This window comes from Stegodyphus dumicola, chromosome 1 (genome assembly GCF_044657685.1).
Source record: "Stegodyphus dumicola isolate Sdum_Otavi_A_Nest chromosome 1, ASM4465768v1".
NCBI classification, from domain to species: Eukaryota; Metazoa; Arthropoda; class Arachnida; order Araneae; family Eresidae; genus Stegodyphus; species Stegodyphus dumicola.
In genome coordinates this window covers 164,857,150-164,875,225 of record NC_140768.1, presented here as the reverse complement: position 1 = coordinate 164,875,225, position 18,076 = coordinate 164,857,150, and the positions used below count along the sequence as shown (strand labels likewise).

Here is an 18,076-nt window from a genome sequence, read left to right as displayed (position 1 = left end):
AATAAGTTTCTGTATATCTTTTTGTTTAAATTCTTCTTCACTTTGTTGCACAAAGAATAATTTATCTAGTGGCATAATTAACTTACGTCTTAAAAATAATTCTGCTGGAGTTTTTTCAGTAGTATCATGATTTGCTGCTCTTAAAACATAAGCTAACTCATTTATATAGCCATCCCAGCACTTGTGATGTGTGCTAACATAGCTTCGAATTATTTTTACAATATTTTTATTAACTCTTTCTGCGATGTTTGCCTGTGGTCTATACGGAACCATTTTGATATGGCGTATGACAAGTCCAGAGCAAATGTTTTCAAAAATTTGCCTAACGAATTGTTTACCGTTATCGCTAATGACTTTTATCGGTGCACCGTATTTTAAAATGTACCTGTGTAAGAATGCATCTGCAACTGTTTTGGCTGACGCGCGTTTAAGTGTAATAATTTCTGTCCACTTTGAAAAATGATCTACAATTACTAAAAGAAAACGATTTTTATTTAACTCACTCTGGGGAAAAGGACCAAGAAGATCTATGCCTAAAATTTCGTTCGGAAATGTAGCACGAATGCTATTTAAGTACCCGGCCAGGCTGTAATTAATACACAGTTACTATTTTGTATAACTGCGGGAAATATACAGCCTCACGTACCCTTTTTATAGTCTTTCTGACCCCTAAATGACCCGATGTTGGTGCGTCGTGCAATTCCTTCAAAATGCTCAATCGAAGAGAGGCTGGGATGACTGGTCCAAACTCAAAATTTTCGTTTGTTGATTTCGTATAAACCAATAAATTATCTATTATTTCATAGTTTTCTGCTCTACTTCTTATTGCGGCGACATCTGTATGTTCAAAGATTTCGGGGTCTTTTAAATAAGCATAAATACTTCCAAATTCAAGATCAGCTTTCAATTCAGCAATAAATGTTTCTCTAGAATCTAAAATTTTAGAAGTCAACACAGCGCATTTCAGTTCATTCCCTTCATCGTCCAGTTTCATACGAGAAAGTGCGTCAGCTACATTATTTTCTTTCCCTGGTTTAAATTTAATTATTAGATTATATTCTTGAAGTTTTAAAGTCCATCTTATTAACCTGGGCGTTAGGTTTTTCCCCGAGTAAAGTCTACCAACAGCCGCATGATCCGAAAAGATTGTTACTGGTGCTTTGCCGAAATAAACTCGAAATTTCTGTACAGCCATTAATACGCTCTCTGTAGCTGTATAATTCCTTTGCGTAGAATTTAAAGTTTTACTAAAAAATGCCAAAGGATGGCCATTCTGCATGGGAACCGCACCTACGGCATAGTCCGACGCATCTGCTGCAATTTCCAGGTTTTCGTCCCCTTTCGGGAATTTAAACACAGCGGCATTGATGAGTGCTTCTTTTAACCTTTCAAATGATGTATTTGCTTCTGCCGTCCACGTAAACTTACTTTTTTTTCTTTTAATTACTAACAACGGTTCAACAATGTGCGCGAAATCTTTTATGAACGACCGATAATTAGAACATAACCCAAGGAAAGAAGAAAGTTTCTTGGCGGTGTTGGGAGGTGGGAAATTCTTGATGGCTTTTATTTTTGAATACTGAGTTTCTATACCCTTTTGCGAAATTTTATAACCCAGATATTTAAGTTCTTTAGTCGTGAACTTGCATTTTGATGTGTTAACTGTAAGACCGACCTCTTTTAATAATTTAAAAACATCTTCCAAGTCTTTAATATGTTGTTCCAACGTACTACTCGTTATAATTATATCATCTAGATAGATTAAACTCAATTTTCCTAGAACAGGTTTTAGAACTACGTCCATAGCTCTCTGGAACGTTGCCCCACACAACCCAAAGGGCATGCGTAAAAATGCATAAGTGCCTGATTTTATGATAAACGTGGTTTTATGTATATCTTCAGGTCTCATAACTATTTGATAGTAGCCAGACGTTAAGTCCAATGTAGTCATGTATCTCGTCGATTTGATCTGTCTAATGATCTCGTCTATAACCGGCAAAGGGTAAACTGGGAATTTAGTTATGCTATTTAGTTTTCTATAATCGATAGCAAACCTCCAAGCCCTTTTATCTGAAGTAGGGAAATCGTTCCTTTTCCTACATAGTACGACTGGACTCGCATACTCACTATTTATGGGCGTTATTATCTGGTTCTGCAGCATTTCCTGAACGTGTTCCTCAATAATTTGCTCTTTCTGTTTATCATACCGGTAGGGTTTAGTCCTACAGGGTTTAACAGCAGTTAGTTGTATATCACGTGTTACAATTTGACAGTTACCAGGCCGTTCTGAAAACAAGTTTGAAAAAGTACTCACCACTTGCTGGATGGTTTGGCTTTCCTGGACACTCAAATGGCTAAGGTCTACCTGTGATTGTTTCACTGGCTCCACCACCCTCCGATCCATTTCCGGCATGATCGAATTCTCCTGAAAATTTAGCTTGGCTTTTGTGGCCTTTAAGAACTCCATGCCTAAGATGACTGGACTCTATTTTTCACCACAAAAATTAATACTTTAAGGCTCTCCTCTTTTATCTGTATTTTTAATGATAATTTCCCAATACATTGATAGATTTTTCCTTGGGTCGCTATAATTTCTGTGTTTTTATTTTTAAATAACCGTAACCTATTAAAATTCTTCCTAAAAAATTTATCACTAATAAAATTACCTTCTGCCCTGTATCAATGAGGGCTTCCGCTGGAACATCGCCAACCAGGACTTGTAAAATTGGTAATTGGGAATTCTTTACCACGACCGTGTTTAAGTATCTTTTTGAGGGTTTTTTCGAAACTTCCGGGGTCTAGACCCTCGCTTTTACAGGCCCCTCTAATCGTTTAAAGCTTTCCTTTCAACTTCAGTCTTTTGGGTACGCGGACGGTTTTTTTCAAATTTCCTTTTTGCGCCTTGATTTTCTAGCTTCGATGAGTTGGCTTGATAGCTCTTTCCCCATAAGAGCAATTTGTGTTTCCGGTCTGTTGATTTGAAAATTGCCTGCGGGGACCTTGAGAATACGATGCCCCTCTAGATTTTTCCGCTATTCTTCGGTTTTGGAATTTGACCGCCAACTCGAAGAGTTCATGCAAGGTGCTCGGATTTCGAAGTAATCTTGGACAGCAGGTAGCAATCTTGGTAAGATTATTTAAATTATCTCCGTGTCGAGTTTCTTTCCATACAGCATGTCCGTCAGCTTAACTTTTCGCAGAATAAAGTCCGTGAAATCTTCCATATTACGTTGATAAAAACTATACAGTTCGGCTTCTAACTTTGCTCGGTCTTTCACTATGGGGAAGGCCTTTAATGATGATATTTTAAAATTTTCAAAGGTATATGTTTGGCCTCCGAATTCTCCTAATAAAAATTTCCCTATACTCTTCCACCATAGTGAGGCCTGTCCTCTAAGTGCAGACGTGGCAATGGCAACTTTTTGTCTTTCAGGCACAGGGTATAACTGGAAGTGATTTTCGAGGCCTTCTAAAAATATCGCCACCGAATTTTTTCCGTTGAAATTGACATTTGGCTTGATAGATGCTCTCATCGTTTGGACCAGGTATCCAAACCCTTCTAACTGGTTTGCCATTTCTTGCTGTTGGAGTTGTACAGGAGCTTCCATCCAGTTATCAGCCATCTAAGTTCGTAAGATGTTCGGGCGCCAATGTAGTGTTGCGTGGCCCCAACTTGTTAGCAACTATGGTAGTGACTGCTATGAACTGTAAATTACACAAACTCGTAAGAAAGGTTTTAAATCCCTTTTTTAACACTTTAGAAATAACAGCTGCGTTCACTTGACGCTCACAAACTACGCCGACCCGGCGGTTTAACAAAACAGAAATGTGAAACTAAAAATAAATGACACGATGAATAAATAACGAGATCACTACCTACGAGGCTCTAAAATCTTAACTAACTTAACTGCGTTCTAAGATACAGCTGAGATTCAGCAAGCTTACTGATTAAGCAGTTGCAGATTCAACGAACTGTTGAAATAGGCACAAAGGCCGAAACGCGCGGTTCTTAAAATTTCTACCTAGCAACCTTCACGCTCGCGATTCAAGAAGCACACATACAATCTCGTTTCCCTTCTATTTAAATTCAACTTACTTCTGCTAAAATTTGAATATACTGCACATTCTACTACAATTTACATACTCTGGCATTGGCAATTCTAGGGGAAAGTAAAGGCTTGACAGGAAAGATAGCTTAAAATAAATGTTAGTTAAAATAAATATAAACCCTACGATATCACACTAATAAAAGAACAGCATAAGCATTTTTAATGAGAATGCAAAGTCTCACTTAGAAATATTTTTAAATATGTGAAATAACAAATCACAATGGAGAAATTTTGAAGGAAATAAAAGCCCAGTGAGTTTTGAACAGCGTCGAGAGGCACTCAGAGACCAAAGATTCTTCCTAAAGACAGTTATTTGATATTTTTACGGAAAAAATTTTACATACAAAGAAAAACTACTTCCTCAGGACTTTTCGCTTTTGCTATATATTCTTCTTTGCATGGGTACAACAAAATCAGTTTCTGTTTATTTCATCTGTTTAATATTGGACTTATCTTCATTTTCTATTTAATGATTTCTGTTGGTTTGGGATTTTAAACTTGTGCACAAAATGCTGTTGTAAAGTATAAATAAACAATCATCTTTGATGCAGAAACAAATTAATCCATGTTACATCAATTCCTATAGGGAAAATCGTTTTATACAACTTTTTTGCTTCATGAATGGTTTTCAGGAACAAATTAAATTCATGAACTGAGGTTTAGGTGTACAGTCAAAAGTCGTTAATCCGGACTCGTGGGGACTTCGGCAATTATCAATTTTTCCGGATTATAGATCATCAATTTAAATCTGGTAAGATGGCATGCAGAAATTATAAAATTAAAAATATGAAACCGTAATTTATGAAATCGATTTTTCCGGATTATAGATCATCAATTTAAATCTGGTAAGATGGCATGCAGAAATTATAAAATTAAAAATATGAAACCGTAATTTATGAAATAAAGAACAATTATGATCTAAAGGGTATCAAAATTTACAAAAAAAAAACCTTAAAATTTATTTGTTTACTTTATTAAACATTTCTTTCAATGTAAGTTGTTTAAGTTGCTTCGTTTTCTGTGATAATACTTTCTCTTTAATTCTATAAACAGACATAATTTCTTGTTCAGTTACAAAGTTCCGCTGTTCAAGTCCCGTAATTGCTGTGCCGAGAATACCGACTTACTTGTCAATCGAAATGTTTTCGTTTTCAATAACCTGTGGGTCACTTTCTTCACTATCGGAAGCAAATTATAATGACGAGGAACTTGATTTAAATCATATCAAAGACGGAGTACATCGAGATGAAATACTACACTTAGTAAGGAATTATAAGCCAAATAAAATAAAAACATCTGCCCTGAAGATAAGGATAGTGCTGACAGATCAACTTCCGATCCGCGGCATGAAATTGATAAACAGATTTCGGATTTCAAAACATACTTTCGCTTTGTAGATACAAATTACATATTAGTAAATATATATATATAGGAAATTCTATTTGACATAATTGAAAGTTCAAGCTTACTTTTATGAAATTGCTCTAACAGTCTGCAAAAAATAATAAGCCGGATCCAATTCAAAGATTAAGGAACAATGCAATCTGCAACATTAACTGAATTAGATAATTTTAGCTCAGCTTATACCTCTGTTACACATTAAACGCGCATGCGCACAAACATATTAGCAGCCATAAAGGTCTTACGCGCTCTCATAAACGCCTGTGCGCATGCATGAACGCGACGCGTGCGCAGAAAGTTTGTAGCTTTGAGGTCCGGATTATGGGTGTCCGAATTAACAACTTTTGACTGTACTTAAAAAGGACAAATTTTTATGTAACTATTACCTATGTAACTTACTATAACTTTTTATGTACCTATGACTTATGTAACTAACTATAAAATTATTCAATATTAAATAGACATAGAAAATATAAATAGAAAAATAAAAATACCAAACAGATCAGTAAAGAATTTTTGCTTCTTTAAATGCCATTATATGGGTTAATTTATTTCAACATGGTGATTCTAGGATTTTATAGCTCGATAAAAACTTTACAGTGATCCATATAACTAAAGTGTGCAACATAAAGGTTTTCTTAAATTAAAAAATGATGTGAGAATAAATTAAAGTTCTCATTGTAATTATAAACAAATTTTATTAAAAAAATTGCTCTTAAAAACTTTTGAAAAGATAAACAGGCAAATACTATTTCCTAGAGAAAAATTTTCTTGCCATGATACATTTTTTAAAAGTATATTCAAATCAAGAATAGTTGAATCAATTTTATTTTAAATATTACCAAAACAGAAAAGCATAATTATATTAATATGCTAAAAACAACTATTATTTCAATCACTTTAAGAAAATATGATTTATATGAAATGAATTAATGTAAGGAGAGAAAAGTTAAATAATAGTGATAGCTATAAATTTTAAAAACTTGCTTTACTAGAAAATAAAAAAAATAACAGAAATGTGCTAAATTTCCTTTCACATCCAACTATGATGGCAATAGAAAAATTCTATATTTATGTAAGATATGCAGTTATTTATTATGTACCTGACTGAGTAGGCCTAAAAAAAATTACAGTCAAACTTTTACTGAAAAAATCCATTTTATGAACGCCTCTATTTACCGAAGTTTTTTGTGTGGATTTCTTTGGATAAAAACTTTAAATAGTAAAGTACACTTATGAAATTTTTAAATGGATGATTTTTCAGTACTCTTCTGTTATCGGAACCAGATTCAGAAATGTATATATGTGTGGCTGGACATTTCCATGTGCTTGTATGTATATATGTGCGTGTATACACAGCATATATGCATACATTTCTAAATCCGGTTCCGATTATAGAAAAGTACCGATTTTTCTTTCAACTCTGAAATATATTCGTTTCCTGTGATATGTGTTCGCATGCAGTCGTGGTCCTACAGAAAAGCAATTGGCTCTCTTTCTGGATACTTTTCTGTTTTACAGGTACCAGAGGGCGGAAGTTAAAATGTGTAGTAACATACCGAAGATAGCAACAGAGTGATCAGCTAAGTCATCTTGGTTTTATGAGTGAAACTGAGACAGATATTCACGTGCTATGATTTGCAGCCTTTTTAGAGCTGTATGAAACATAATTTGGTAGACAACTTTCTTTGCATACATTATTTGACTAAAAACAATTTTTATAGAAAAAGAAAATGAATTTCATAATCTGGGGGTCTTTTCCATTTTGCCAGTGTTAAGATGGTTCAAGTTGCCAAAGATGAACCGACACTAAACATAATAGCCTGCTGGCAACCTTTTAGCACTATATTTTCAAAACAAATCACGGCCTTTCTTATCAGTCACATCTTTTTCCTAATACTTTTTACTTATTCCTTTACTTTTATGTTCATTATTTGACTAAAAGCACATTTTATAGAAAAAAAAATGGATTTCACAACACGGGGGTACTTTTCCATTTCGCCAGTGTAAGCAATAAAGTCGCCAAAGATGATACAACTGACACCAAATGTAATATCCCCACTGGCAACCTTTTAAGATAAAGAGGTTAAGAACTTTTTTAGAAGATGTAGGTAACTCTAATGTTTCACTAACAGAAAGACTGTGGAATGATTTTGCAAAATTGGAAACTCTTCTTTCTACACCGTATATAGCCACAGAAAGGCTGCAATCTGAAGAATTGACAGGAGACAAGAATGGAAGAATGTGAAGTTTGTTCTTTCTGAAATGGAGGGTTTATTGTGGAAGGAATCATTTTTTCTATGAAGAAAAGAGAAACTTGTTTTCTAGACAACGAGATCTTGCTGGGTTCAAAATCATGTAGTTCCGAAACACCGACTTTTCTTGGATGACAAACAAATTAAAAAGGCAAAGAAAGCCATCTATGAACTTTCATTAAGAATTAAATTATTCTCGGAACAATTGGAGAATTTGAATCTGCACAGTCAAACTGCAGACACTGCAGTTGAGTCTCTTTCAGTGATGAATTAGATTTTGAGTTATATTTTTGCATAATATTGAAAAGGCTAAGGCAACGCGAATGAAAATAAAGAACCAAGAGCCTTTAAATATAAAAATGAAGAAATACAAACAAGATTTCTACATGGCTTTTGAAGAAGAAATAGAGAAATATGATTGCTCTTGCAAGACACCTCTTTTCGAACTTCTAAAAATCTATACTGAAAAGTTAAGAAGTAGCCCTAACAGTAACAGCTCCTCCTCCTCCTACTCAAGACAGTGTGGAAAGACTCTTCTCAGCTCTGAAGTTTATCAAATCGGATCTACAGTCCTCCAAGAAAGAAGATTTTGCTGATGCTATAATGTTTCTTAGAAATAATTAAAGCTAATTTTTCCATTTCGTTAGAAATGCTAATTAATATAAATAATTTGCTATGCCATCAATTTTTTTTTTTTTTTTTTTTTTCTGTAGCATCTATTACTTCTTTTATGTTAAAAAAAAAAGCTGTAACCCATACCTATGTTTACATATACAGTCAAAAGTTTTTAATCCCCGGATGTCCAACTATAATCCGGACCTCAAAGCTACAAACTTTCTTATTACGCATGCACATTTAATGTATAACGGACAGTATAAGCTAGGCTAAAATTATCTAATTATCTATTTCAGTTAATGTTGCAGATTGTGTTGTACCTTAATCTTCTAATTGAATCTGCCTTATTATTTTTTGCAGACTGTTAGAGCAATTTTATAAAAAGTAAGCTTGAACTTTCGATTATGTCAAAAAGAGTTTTCGATTCTGGAGCTGCCAAAGCATCTACAAAGCAAAAGCATGTTTTGATGTACTGCTTCCAATAGTGAAGAAAGTGACAGAGAGGTTATTGAAAACGAAAAAATTTCGATTGACAAATAAGTCGATATTCTTCGACACAGCAATTATGGGACTTGAACAGAGGAACTTTGTAACTGAACAAGAAATTATGCCTGTTTATAGAATTAAAGAGAAAGTATTAGCACATAAAACGAAGCAACTTAAACAACTTACATTGAACGAAATGTTTAATAAAGCAAACAAATAAATATTAAGCCTTTTTTTTTTTTTTTTTTTTTTGTAAATTTTGATACCCTTTAAATCATAATTGCTCTTTATTTAATAAATTACGGTTTCATATTTTTAATTTTATAATTTCTGCATGCAATCTCACCAGATTTAAACTGATAATCTATAATGCGGAATCGCCGAAGTCCCGACGAGTCCGGATTAAAGACTTTTGACTGTATGAGGATGTTGAAGTCTTTAAAATTCCAGGAGTCGGAGTCAGTCGAAGTCAGTCATTTTCCCTACTGACTTTACAGCTAGCGTTGCCACCTCTTGGCTGTCAAAATCCGGGAGAGGAAAAAAAGTTTAAGGGAGAAGAAAAAAAGGGTTTTTTTGGTTAATCTTCGTATTATGGTAACTTGGCGATTTTTAGGCGACCAACCTTGTTACAGCAACCCGCTAGTTTTTGTTTGGACGCCATTTTGTTTTCACGAAGTAAAGGCTTTTTTTTTTTTTTTTTTTTACTCAACGTTTTTTTCCAACAATCTGCTAGCCGAATTACGCTTATGCTAGAACTTTTATGGAACAAAAGTGCTTAATCATGACAAAGATTAGGTGCGAAATTGGGACAAAGTGCAGAATCGCCCACTGCTTGCCGTGTTTTTAAGAATTGCACATACACGGTATCATCCATGTACACGTCGACCTACTTTCACTTAAAAAAAAATCCCAGAATTGCACAAAAATGGCATTGTGCACACACTTGACTTTATCCATGTACCTAACCTTTATCGCCTTACCAAAATGTCGCCAAACTACCTGTTACCATATTCCAAAGATTAGCATTTTTTTCAATCGCAACTGAAAAAAACTTCGCCTCCTTAATCTCGTTTAAAAGTATTTTTTGAGCTGCAGGAGCAAGCACACTCTCGCAAATACTTGTACATTTTGTTCCACCACAAGAAATCATTTTTGCCAAAGAAGAATCTGGAAATAGAGCGCTATAACAATTTGTGAAATCCTAGCTATTAAAAGTGTGATGGCTTAATCCTATGATAGACTGAAGTAATTTCAACTGCTAATATATTGTCCTGTTCTTTTGAAAAATTCTTCACGAAAAAGTTCGAAACCATTTGCGATGAATCCCTATTCAATATTAACGACTGGTATTTCTTGCTTTGGGAATGTACAGTTAAAGCTCTAACATCCTCGTACTTAATATTAACCATTTTCCGACATACTTTACATTCTTTGTTAAAGTTGTCTCTCTTTATAAGCTAATCAAATTGAGTTAACCACTTGTCTTGAAGCGACGCCGAATATTTTGTCTTTTTTTGTGGCACTTGTTCACTTGCAGAGTCAGAATCGTTTTTTTCACTAGACATTATTATGAAAGCATTTAAATAATTTCAAAATATGCACTTGTTTGTGGATAGCTAGGTAATTGCAGACTAAATGAATGAATGGATTGAAAATGAGAGGGTGACGGGAGATGAGGGCATGTGCGCGCGATACGCCGGCATGAAATCACTGCTCATCCCATAAGGCGCTTACTCACCATTCACCGTAGATCGCTGCCCCAAAGACTATGTATTGACATAGACGTTTTTTGGCTGTTGTGCTCGGTTGTGTGATTTTCGATGCTCTCAACCATTTTGCGCATTGTGTTGTTATTTTCGAGAAACTTGGTATTCCGGGAGAGTAATATTTATTTTAAATTCCTTCCAGGAGCCAGGAGATTTTAATTTTCACGACTCAATTCCGGGAGAATCGCGGAATTTCGGGAGAGATGGGAACCCTATTCACAGCCCTACTTATCAGTGACGTCTTTCTCCTAATACATCAAAAATTGATGAAAAACCAATGAAACATTTGAGATTTGTCACAAACAGAGGAAGAATTTGTCAGATTCTTTCAAGTGAAAGGCATTTTGGCTAAAATTGCTACTTGTGTTAATAATCATGAAATGAAATTGTATTTCGGAGACCAATTTAATGATGTTGCAACCTTTCAACTTGTCCCAGTAAAATAACTACTGGGAAAGGCACATGATCTGAGTCATCGAAGTTATTTCTTGAAGTGTGCGAGGCTTATTTATGGTCAGAGAGAAGTAACTTCAGTTAAATGGTGTGAAAATCAGTTAGAAATCAATCACAGAACAGTTGTGGACTGGAATAACTACATGCCCAAGGTTTGTGTGAATTCTTTGCTTAAACATCAACAACAGAAAATAAGAGGACCTGGTATGATCATAGAAGTAAATGAAAATATGTTCACAAAGCACAAAAATAATGTGGGGCAGATTCTATCACAGCAGTGGATCTTTGGTGGAGTTTGCCCTGAAACAAACGAATGTTTCCTTGTGAAGGAGCCAAACCGATCCATGAACATTATATTAGAAGTAATTAAGGAAAATATCAAAAAAGGAACTATGATATATTCCGATTCGTGGAAATTATACTGCACTGAAAAACAGAAAAGGAAAGTTTCGAGCATTTCAAAGTGAACCATAAATATAATTGGTTGATCTTTACATTACGGTAACTGGTAGTTTGGCGACATTTTGGAGGCGATAAAGGTTACTACCTGGGACTTTGGTAATAATGTGAGCAGTACTCAGTTCCGATTACGCATTATTTTGTGTGGGGGAAATGAGAGATCATGGGATATGTCATGTGATATTAATGGACGAATTACGGTTCTTTAATCGGAAAAGGGGGGAAATCGGGAAAAAATCTGGAAATTTTGTATTTGGCTTTATTCTGTGTTGTGTGAAATAGTGTTTGTGAATTTTTGGATCCCATGGCCGTAAGTAAAGTGAATTCGAAATGGGTATTTAGTGGTATTGAAAAGGATAGTAAGAAATGTTTTTTAAGGTTGTGTGAGAGAGAAATAAACATGGTTTATTATGTTATTTATTTTACCTGGTATCTTGCTTTGAAAGATAAGTATGATTTTAAAGATTCTGAAAGAGAATGAAGTAAAGTGTATCCGCCACGTAATGAAGATTCTGAAGGAGATTACGTAAGTTAATATTTTTAATTATTTTTATGCATTGTTGGAAATGTAAGGTGGAAAGGAATTTGGTATTATTGGGAAAATTGTTATTAGCAATGATTTAGTTTAAAGTAATTAGGATTGTAAGGTAATTTTTATTAATTGAATGTATGTGCTCATGTATATTTTAAGTGGTGTTTTTGAATTTAATTATATTTTAATGAAATGATAGTTATTTTGTGAATTTTATACTTGTAGGAATTTGGTGTATGTTTAAGTTGAAATAAATGTGCACGGAAATAATTTAAATATTTGATAATAAATATTTGTAATGCTTCATGTATGAATTCGTTGGTGACGTGTATAATGTAATAGATGATTTAGAGGTAAAAGTTTTTGGATATTTTATTTATTTTATATGTGGAAATGTTCATATTTGTAAAGGGTAAATACTTTTTCGTGATCATGTAATTTCATATATGTTCTTTTTACTGGGTTTAAAGATTGAGAAAATTGTCATGTATTTTCGTGAAATTTTTTTAATTTATGAGATAAAAGCAGTGTACATGGATATAGTGAAGAGTGTGCGCAATGCCATTTTTGTGCAATTCTGGGATGTTTTTTTAAGTAAAAATAAGTCGACGTGTACATGGTTCAGTGATATTTTAATGAAATGATAGTTATTTTGTGAATTTTATGCTTGTAGGAATTTGGGTTACGTTTAAGTTGAAATAAACGTGCATGGAAATAATTTAAATATTTGATACTAAATATTTGTAATGCTTCATGTATGAATTCGTTGGTGACGTGTATAATGTAATAGATGATTTAGAGGTAAAAGTTTTTGGATATTTTATTTATTTTATATGTGGAAATGTTCATATTTGTAAAGGGTAAATACTTTTTCGCGATCAGGTAATTTCATATATGTTCTTTTTACCGGGTTTAAAGACTGAGAAAATTGTCATGTATTTTCGTGAAATTTTTCGAATTTATGAGAAAAAAGCAGTGTACATGGATATAGTGAAGAGTGTGCGCAATGCCATTTTTGTGCAATTCTGGGATGTTTTTTAAGTAAAAATAAGTCGGCGTGTACATGGTTTATGTGTATGTGTTATTTTGAAAAACGCGTAAGGAGTATGGTATATGCACTTTTGCCGAATTCTGCAGTGAATATTTGTCATGATTAAGCAGTTTTGTTTGATAAAATTTCTAGCATAAGTGTAATTCGGCTAGTAGATTGTTGGAAGAAGTGTTCAGTAGATAAGAAGAAAAGAAACATGTCTTTACTTCGTGAAGACAAAATGGCGGCGGGGAAAAAAAAAATAGAGGGTTGCTGTAGGGGAGTTGGTCGCCAAATTTTCGCCAAAAAATCGCCAAGTTACCGTAATGTAAAGATCAACCATATAATTTTGTCAAACCGAAACTGGAACGCAGACACAGAAAATAGAAAGTATGTGCTCGGTGAGATAAAACATAGTACAGTCAAAAGTCGTTAATTCGGACACCCATAATCCGGACCTCAAAGCTAAAATCTTTCTGCGCATGCGCCGCGTTGACGCATGCTCATAGGCGTTTTAAGCGTGTGCGCAAGACATTTACGACTGCGCATATGCGTCTGCGCAAGTGCAGAATATGTTTTCGCGTGCGCGTTTAATGTATAACGGATGGTATAAGCTAAAATTATCTAATTATCTATTTCAGTTAATGTTGATGATTGCGTTGTTTCTTAATCTTCGAATTGGATCCGGCTTATTATTTTTTGCAGACTGTAAGAGCAATTTTATAAAAGTAAGCTTGAACTTTCGATTATGTCAAATACAATTTCCGATGCTGGAGCGCCCAAAGGATCTAGAAAACGAAAGTATGATTCAATGTCCATCAAACAAAAAATGAATTGCTACAAAAAATGGATAAAGGTATATCCTTTGTTTATCTAACTGTTCCAAAATATGTTTATCAATTTCACTCACGCTGCTCTGCGCGGGGAGGGGGGGGATGTCGCAGCGTGCAATGAAGTGGAAGTTGATCTGTCACCACTATCGTTATCTTCAGGGCAGATGTTTTTATTTTATTCGGCTTATAATTCCTTACTAAATGTAGTATTTCATCTCGATGTACTCCGTCTTTGATATGATTTAAATCAAATTCCTCGTTATTATAAATATCACAAATACAAATCAAATAGTTTTCTGGTTGCAATTTTCTAATTTCGGCTATTCGTAAGGTACACATGCGCACGTTGAAAGAAATTTTTAATAAAGTAAACAAATAAATATTAAGCTTCTTTTTTTGTAAATTTTGATACCCTTTAGATCATAATTGCTCATTATTTTATAAATTACGGTTTCATATTTTTAATTTTATTATTTCTGCATGCCATCTTACCGGATTTAAACTGATGATCGATAATCCGGAATCGCCGAAGTCCCGACGAGTCCGGATTAAAGACTTTTGACTGTATACCAATATCAATGCCACCAATACTGAAAAAAAGGCTACAAAGTTTGCCAAAGCATTAGGACAAAGTGAATTTCATACAACCATTGTGTGGCTAACGAAATAAAAAGAAAAAACGTACCAAGTTGTTCAAAATTTGTATGTGCCAAAAGCAGAGATGTTAATGAAAATGACTGTATCATATAGAAGGATCTAAAACTAAAGAAGAACAAAAAAAAAAAAAAAAAAAAAGTTCAAGAGACAAGTATAGCAAGGTTAGAGTTACTGAACCTCTATGTGCAAATATGGAAGGAAATGAAAAATTTAAACCTTACGTATAAAAATATTAACTTATATATTACTTATATAAAAACTTTTATATAGACAAATATAAAAGAGTAAGCATCCAAGATTATTTGAGATATTAAATCACTGGAAGTAGATTACTATTTCAAGAAAAATTCATGGATGACTTTAGATATTTTTGAAAAGTGGTTAAAACATTTATATAAAATCATGGCTACACAGAAATGAAAAATTGCGCTAGTGACAGACAATTATATCGATCTCCCTAAAGGTATCAAAGACAAACATAAAAATGTTAAGGCTTGATTCTTACCTCAACATAACACTTCAAAACTGCAGCCTATGGATGAAGAACCAATAAAAATGTTAAAACACATTGTCACAAAAGAATTTTGAAGAAGACCCAAATGGGAATTCAAAGTAATCAGCCTTTATGTGTATTAATTTTACACGATTACATACCTGAACACGCAAAAATATAGAATTATGATTTCACTGAGAAAAACTTCGCAATTGGTTTAAAAAAAGCTGGCTTCATCACCAAGATTGATAATATTGATAAGAGCAGTGTCAGTACTGTTGATGGGCAAGACATGGAACTGAGTAATATGTATCTGCAGTTGAAAAAAATTACAGAGAATTAAAGAATAATGAATAACTAACTACATGCTTATTTATTTATAGATAATGATGGTGAGACTCCAGGAATATCTTACTGAAAAGCACAAGAAAAACAAGCCAGCCAGAAAGCTGATCATGATGATGAAAATTAATATACAAAATCTTTGCCAGAAGATTTGTTACACTGTGTCTATGACACAGTTTTAAGTTTGAAGAAAGTGCACAAGAAAACGGCTGATCTTTACAATATGGTAACTGGTAGTTTGGCGACATTTTCGAGGCGATAAAGGTTACTACCTGGGACTTTGGTAATAATGTGAGCAGTACTCAGTTCTGATTACGCATTATTTTGTGTGAGGGAAATGAGAGATCATGTGATATGTCATGCGATATTAATGGACGAATTATGGTTCTTTAATCGAAAAGGGGGGAAATCGGGAAAAAATCTGGAAATTTTGTATTTGCCTTTATTCTGTGTTGTGTGAAACAGTGTTTGTGAATTTTTGGATCCATGGCCGTAAGTAAAGTGAATTCGAAATGGGTATTTAGTGGGATTGAAAGGGGTAATAAGTGTTTCTTTAAGGTTGTGCGAGATAGAAGTAAAGATGTTTTATTAAGTTATTTATTTTACCTGGTACCTTGGTGTGAACTATAAGTATGATTTTAAAGATCCTGAAACAGAAATAAGAAAAATTTATCAGACACGTAATCAAGATTCTGAAGAAGAATAGGTAAGTTAGTATTTTTAATTATTTGAGGATATTATTTTTATGCATTGTTCTAAATGTAAGGTGGAAGTAAATTTGCGTAAACGTGCATGGAAATAATTTAAATATTTGACACTAAGTATTTGTAACCATTTGTAATGAAGTAAAGGTATGAATTAGTTAGTGACGTTTGTAATATAATAGATAATGTAGAGGTAAAAGTTTTTGGATATTTTATTTATTTTATACGGGGAAATGTTCATATTTGGAAAGGGTTTGTACTTTTTCGCAATCAGGTAATTTCATATATGTTCTTTTTACCGGGTTTAAAGATTCAAAAAATTGTTATGCATTTTCGTGGAATTTTTCTAATTTATGAGAAAAAAGCAGTGTACATGGATATAGTGAAGAGTGTGCGCAATGCCATTTTTGTGCAATTCTGGGATGTTTTTTTAAGTAAAAATAAGTCGGCGTGTACATGGTTTATGTGTATGTGTTATTTTGAAAAACGCGTAAGGAGTATGGTATTGTGCACTTTTTCCCAATTTTGCAGTGAATATTTGTCATGATTAAGCAGTTTTGTTAGATAAAATTTCTAGCATAAGTGTAATTCGGCTAGTAGATTGTTGGAAGAAGTGTTCAGTAGATGAAAAGAAAAGAAACATGTCTTTACTTCGTGAAGACAAAATGGCGGCGGGAAAAAAAAATAGAGGGTTGCTGTAGGAGAGTTGGTCGCCAAATTTTCGCAAAAAAAACGCCAAGTTACCATAATGTACAGATCAACCAAGAAGACATTTTCCATCCATTGCAAAGATTTGAGACTTATTATGACATGAAACGTTGTTCATAACAATCAAAACAAACTAAACTAAATGATTATTTTTTAAATAAAATTATGGCTCTATTGTAGAATTAGGTGGCTGTTTGGTTAGCAACAAATTTTGTCCAGTTTTGGCGATGAAGCCCCATTTCTGATTACCAAGACAGTTTTAATGCTTCCAGATTTTTCTGAAGTGAATTGCAAAATGGTGGTTATAATAAAAAACATTTGAAGATGAAAAATTTTTTGAATTTTGAATGTAAAATAGTAGTAAAACGAAATATGAACATAAAATTGCAGATGTTAATGTATCCATTCAAGGTTACATATGAAATTACATAATAAAAGCAGGGAATAAACTATACTATTTCTTTTCCATATCCAGTTTTAAATAAAATAAATATCATAAGATGAACAAACAAAATTTTTGTTTAATCTATATTTGATATATATACAATTTTTTATTGTATATATATCAAATATTCATAAAAATATCCTTTATAAATTAACTTAAATAAATGATGCATAAAGGCCAGAAAAGAGGAAAGTTTGCATATTAGTAGTTATTTACAATAAAGGCAAGTATAAATAAAAAGAAAATATAAGCTAAATTTACATTATAATGGTTATCTACAATTTGAAAATTAAAAGATGGTTTGATACTTTTCCATACATTTAAAAATTAATATGCCTATTTCCTTCTCTTGTAGAGTTAAAGTAAAGTGCACTAACTTCAAACATACATACAAAGTAACATAAGCACATGAGGTTTATTATGTTTTTCTTAAATTAAATCCCACAACATTTTAAAGAGGAAACTGTATTTTGAAAAGGATGCAATGTTTCACACAGGAAACTATTAAAAATATATAGGCTGCATAATATTTTGTAATTTTGATGTTGTCAATTGCACATAATATTATGCATAATTCTCATTCTTTTTTAAACAATTTTAACAAAACTCATTAAGTTTATAAACTTAATTACATATCAAAGATGACATTGTTGAAGATTCAGTTTAACTATTTGATACATTCACTACTGAAGGTTTTAAAAAACAAAGCGTGTACTCAGTTTATTATGGTTAGTTTATTATTTTACAAAAATCTTTTTTTTTTAATCTTTCAGTCTGAAATAACA

At 33.1% G+C, this 18,076-nt stretch overlaps 1 protein-coding gene across 5 annotated transcripts in view; it reads right to left on the bottom strand.

The window, feature by feature from the left end:
* Window positions 1–18,076, bottom strand: part of Slmap (Sarcolemma associated protein) — a 213,729-nt gene that overhangs the window by 141,861 nt on the left and 53,792 nt on the right. The gene's annotated exons all lie outside the window — the stretch shown is intronic.